This window comes from Phaseolus vulgaris, chromosome 8, assembly GCF_051622355.1.
Source record: "Phaseolus vulgaris cultivar YP4 chromosome 8, ASM5162235v1, whole genome shotgun sequence".
Taxonomy (NCBI): domain Eukaryota; kingdom Viridiplantae; phylum Streptophyta; class Magnoliopsida; order Fabales; family Fabaceae; genus Phaseolus; species Phaseolus vulgaris.
In genome coordinates this window covers 32,931,699-32,937,698 of record NC_143505.1, presented here as the reverse complement: position 1 = coordinate 32,937,698, position 6,000 = coordinate 32,931,699, and positions in this window count along the sequence as shown.

The window sequence follows — 6,000 nt, the reverse complement described above, 5'->3', positions numbered from 1 at the left end:
TGGGCGTGCACCGACTGCGGAAAGGAGACCAGCCCGACCTTTCCTTCCATAAAGAGCATGATAGCAAAGTGGCCGTGCTGCCCTGCTTCCCGGGTGAACCGATCTGCGCGGATGATAAGGGGAACAACGGCGAGTTGTTCTGCTTTATCTACACTACTTTGTTCAAGAAAGTGAAGCTTAGGCTTCCTTTTACCCGCTTCGAGAGAGAGCTGCTAACCGAGCTCGATATCGCCCCCGCCCAGCTTCATCCCAACAGCTGGGTGTTTATAAGGGCGTTCCAAATTCTGTGTGCGCACCTGTTGCTGCCGGCCTCATTCGACGTCTTCCTCTTCCTGTTTGAGGCAAAGAACCCCGGAGATCACCTCTGGGTCAGCTTGAACGGGATTGCTGGGAGATCCATCTTCTCAATCTTCCAGCAGTCTTACAAAGACTGGAAGGGGAAGTTCGTGAGGGTGTGCCAAAATGACCAAGACCCCTCATTGCTCGACGGCTTCCCCTTGTATTGGGTACATAAGGGGAACAAGGACTCTAAGGACAGCTTCAGAAGACCAAGGAGCCCTGACAACATGGGGGAGTTGGACAAGGACCTTTGCCTCTTTTGGAAGAGTGTAGCTGCCGCCAACATCACCTTCCCCACCGCTTCAATCATTCCCTACGAGTTTTTCGAGAGCCAACTCGAAATACACATAGGTTAGCTCCTACCTCCACACCAAGTCTTTTACTTTGAGCTAATACTAACTTAGCCTCTTCACCACTCTGTTTTGGCATACCATTATTCTGTGTTGACCCTGATCTTTCATCCATGTATTGCTTGTGTTGTCTCTACGTAAATATGTTTGTATTTTCTGCTTCTGTTTTGGTTGCTCACTTATCCTTTACCTTGTGCAGATAACATGCTGGGAAAAGAGAAATTGGCAGAACTGAGGGCGATCACCCGATCCCACAAACTCGCGGCGGGCTCCCAAGCCGTGCCTAACCCGGTGGTGGCGATCGCCGCTACTCAAGGCAAAACCCCGCCCCGAGGTGCAACCTCTTCCGGGGTACTACCCGCCCCTCAACGGAAAAAGCTGATCTTAAGGAAACCAAAAAGGAAAACTCCTCAAGCGGTGCAAGAAGAAGAGGAGGATGAAGAAACCACCGAGGATGGCCTTGTTACCAAGAGAACAAGGGTGGCCCCCTCTTCACCACCTGCAATCCAAACACCAACACCGCCCTCACCTCCAGCTCTACAACCACCAGTCCAAGCGACGCCCTTAGTCGCCGCACCCCCCGTGGTTGAAAGCAGCGACCCTAACTTCATAGAGAACCCTCCAAGCGCCTCCACACCGTTCGTATCTGCTGGAGAGGGTCCTCCTTCAACCACCTCTATTGCTGGGGCCGCACCAGGAGGAGATGAGGGTGCTCACAACTCGCCAATACTTATAATAGAATCTCCGACCTCACCACCACGCCAAGAAGCCCCCCTTGCCCTTCAAACCCAAGAGGGTGGTGGTGAAAGTCAGCACCAAGCTCCTCCAGCACCTCCACCAGCAACAACCTCAAGCCTCCCAACCTCCTTCGAAGAGATCTTGGGGCCCTTCACAGCTAAACTGAAGATGATGGCGGAGGATCTTCCCTCTATAGTATCAAAAGCTGTGGAGGACGCACTAAAGAAGCTCCAAGATGAGAACTCCGCGCTGAAGGATTCGAATCTGATTACAAGGACTAAGGCTGAAAAACTCTCGTGCAATCTGCTGATGACCGAGTTGGAGCACTCAAGGCTGGAGGACGCCATGGATGCTGAGCTAAGGAGCACGCACAAGGAGGCCTCCGAACTGCGCCAGAAACTGCACCTCCAAGTCCAAGAGAAGATCGACTTGGAAAGCAAGCTTGTCCCCTACAGGCTCAAGGTGGTGGACTTGGAGGCTGCAAAGAAGGCGGATGCGACCAAGATGGAAAACCTTGAGAAAAGGTCAGCGGATCGGGAGGTGCTCCTTGGGAAGGTTGAAAAGGAGAGGGATGATGCCATTGCTGAGCTCGCCAAAGCTCGAGAGGAGGCCACAAAGACTGCTGCAGAGTTGGCCCAAGCTCGGGACAAAGGCAAAAAGGTTGCTGAGGACCTAGCTCGAGCTCGTGAAGAAACGGAAGAGCTGAAGAAACAAGCACAAGAGCTCGAGCAAAGCACTGCCCAAGTCCTCACCGCCGGGTTCGACGCCGCTCTGGAGCAGGTTGCATGCCAATACCCCGAGCTCGACCTCTCCATGGTATCAATCTGCAACGAGGTGGTGGATGGGAAGATCGTGCCCTCTGAAGACTAGCTGCCTCCCTCCATCATCTTGTTTTTGAAACTTGGCGCTCATCTTTTGCTTGTAATTTTCGTTTATGTAAACTCGAACAACCACTTCTTGTATAACTTTTACTGTTGAAATACTGTTCTCTGATACTTCTCTTTAAATGCTTCTTACTTTTACTTGCTTTCACACACTGCTTCAAACTTGAATAAACTGTTAACTCCATAACAATTTATCAAACGGTTAACTCAAAGTAGAACTTGAGCAACTACTAACTTTCAAGCGATGACATTTAATATAACTTGTGAACTTAAGGCAACAAACTTTAACATAAGTTACTTACTAGGCAACAGGTTTTAACTTAAACTAGTATCACAATACAGTTTACCTGATCTGCCCAGCAAAGTGAGCCCTTATTCCTGTCATCACCTGGAATTCTTCTGCTCGCTGTAGGGTTCTGGCGATGTGAACTCTCTTGCCTTCATAACTTGACCATTGTTCCCTCATCTGGGGGGTAGAGGCGCCTCTCGGATCCTTCTCTACCTCCCTGAGTTTAAGAGCAATGAACTGGATAGTGAGGTGTTCTCTTTGAACCTACCTTAGCTATCTTTTTAACTTCTTTCACCCTTCACGCCGTACCTGAACTCGTTCAAGACGAGAAGGATTTTATCTGTCTTTGCACCGCCTACAAGCGTGGAAGCTTTCTCTGGTCTTACTAGGTCAATATTGATGTTTCACTTAAAGGGGGAAAGGCGTTTTCCTTCCTTCCCCACCGTTTAAGGTCACGAACACCCCTGACTTTTCAGTTCATCTTGCCTGAACTCACTCTGAGGTGAGAAGGACTTTTTCTGGTGCCTCAACTTGCCCAGGGTGTACATCTCCTCCCCCCTGGATGCACTGAGGACCTTTAATCTTGCCTCTATCTGCTGGTGCAGAGAGGTCTTTCAATCTGTTCTCGCCTGCACTCGCTCAAAGGCGAGGAGGACTTCTTCTGTTCTCGCCTGCACTCGCTCAAAGGCGAGGAGGACTTCTTCTTGCCTGCACTCGCTCAAAGTCGAGGAGGACCTTTTCTTGCCTGCACTCACTCAAAGTCGAGGAGGACTTTTTCTGGTGCCTCAACTTGCCCAGGGTGTACATCTCCTCCCCCCTGGATGCACTGAGGACTTTTTCTCTTTCTTACCTCAAGACGCACGAGAGCGTTGGGGTCTTTAATTATCACTGGTGCCTCCGATCGCCGAAAGACGATGAGGACTTTAAAACTTTAACTACTGTCGTCGATCGTCGAAAAACGATGGGGACTTTAAAAACTTTAACTGGTGCCGCCAATCGCCGAAAGACGATGGGGACTTTAAAACTTTTAACTGATGTCGCCAATCGCCGAAAGACGATGGGGACTTTAAAACTTTTAACTGATGCCGCCAATCGCCGAAAAACGATAGGGACTTTAAAACTTTTAACTAATGCCGCCAATCGCTGAAAAACGATGGTGACTTTAATACTTTTAACTGATGCCGCCAATCGCCGAAAAACGATGGGGACATTTAAAACTTAGCATGCGATATAACTTTGAACTTGCCTTAAATCACGCACGAGTGATAAGGTCTTTTTTTCGATTCTAAAAACTTTCAACATAAAAGGCATGCAAACTCAAAAACTTAAGCTTGGAAACTCTTCTTTATTGGGTGGCCTCACTAAAAACCCTCCTTAGGGAAAAAAGAGTGCCCCCTTCAAAACTGTTTTAACAGAAAGCTTGTAAATCTCTTCATGTTCGTTTTTACTTACAAAGCTTTAACTGTAATATAACTTGAGGTGTGTGGCGTTCCAGGTGCGAGGAATCGCCCCTCCTTCTAACGTCTCTAAGCGGTAGGCGCCGTTCCCGAGCACCTCGGTTATTCTGAACGGTCCCGTCCACTTAGGCGATAACTTGTTCTGCATCTCGTACTGATGGGCCTTCCTCATCACCAGGTCGCCCTCTCTAAACTGCCTTGGCATTACCCTGGAGTTGTATCTTCGCTCAATCCTCCTTTTTACTGCCTCGACTTTTACTCTTGCCTCCTCCCTGACCTCATCCAGTAAATCCAGATTCAACCTTCTTTCTTCATTTGAGTCTTCTGCTACAAAGTTCTGGAATCTCGGCGAGCTTTCCTGGATTTCAACTGGAATCATTGCATCACATCCCTAAACCAAGCTAAACGGGGTCTCGTGAGTTCCTGACTGCTCGGTGGTATGGTACGCCCAAACTATGCGGGGTACCTCTTCAGCCCACGATCCCTTAGCTTTCTCTAGCCTTCTCTTTAAACCTCTCAGCAACACCCGATTGGCAGACTCTACTTGGCCATTTGTCTGTGGGTGCTCGATGGATGCAAACACCTGTTGTATTCCCACCTCTTCGCATAGATTCTTCAACAGGTGACTTGCAAACTGAGTTCCGTTGTCCGATACCAGGCGCTTAGGCACACCAAACCGGCACACGAGATTCTTCCACACAAAACCTTCGATCTTATGTGCGGTGATCTGGGCTACTGGCTCCGCTTCGATCCACTTGGTGAAGTATTCAATCGCCACCATCAAGTACTTCATCTTCCTGACCGCCAATGGGAAAGGTCCCAGAATGTCAATTCCCCAAGTATGAAACGGCCAAGGGCTGTAAATTGACTTCAGCTCTTCTAGAGGCGCCTTGTGCCAATCGGCGTGCTGCTGACATTGTTTGCAACACTGTGCATACCTCTTGCAGTCTTCCCTCATCGTTGGCCAGTAATAACCTGCACGGAGAGTTCTTGCAGCCAGAGCTCGACCCCCGACGTGACTTCCACATATACCTTCATGGAGCTCGGCCATAATTCTAGTGCATTTTTCTCCGTGCACACATTCTAGGAGTGGGTGTGTAAACCCAAACCTGTACAGCTCGCCATCGATCATGGTGAACTTGCTGGAGTTCTTCTTTATCTTCCTTGCCTCTGTCGGATCCAGCGGGAGAAGGCCATCTGCCAGGCAGCGCTGGTATTGCGTTATCCATGTGTCTGGCTTATGCGTAGCGCAAACCTGTGCCACGTTCACCCTTTCCCCCCGACATGCTCTTATTCTCGGCGATCTCAAGGTCTCCTGGGTCAAGGACCTGTGGCTCCTCGCCGCTTTCTCCGTCGACTTGCTTATCTGAAGAACCAGGTGGTCTGCCACAAACGCTCTAGACGTCTTCAGAGTTTCTTGGATAACTGTCCTCTGCCTACCCCCCTTGCCCGAACTGGCGAGCTTGGCTAGTAAGTCAGCTCGAGCATTTTGCTCTCTGGGCACATGCACTACTTCAAATGAGACAAAGGAACTCTTCAACTCCTGCACATACTCCAAGTAAGCCGCCATTTGTGGATCCTTGGCCTGGAACTCGCCTGTTACTTGTCCCGTGACTAACAATGAGTCATTCTTGGCCATCAACACCCTAGCCCCCATCTCCTTAGCCAACAAGATTCCGGCGATCAACGCCTCATATTCTGCTTGATTGTTGCTAGCTTTAAAGGCAAACCTTTGGGACTGTTCTATCAGCACGCCGTTGGGCCTTCTAGAATGACTCCAGCCCCGATCCGTCCACCGAAAGCACCCAGCGAAAATCGTCCCCCTCAACTCGTGCTGCTTCCGACGAGAGCTCGACCATGAAATCAGCGAAAATCTGCCCCTTGATCGGTCCTCGAGGCCCATATTTGATGTCGAACTCCGACAGCTCCACTGCCCACTTCAC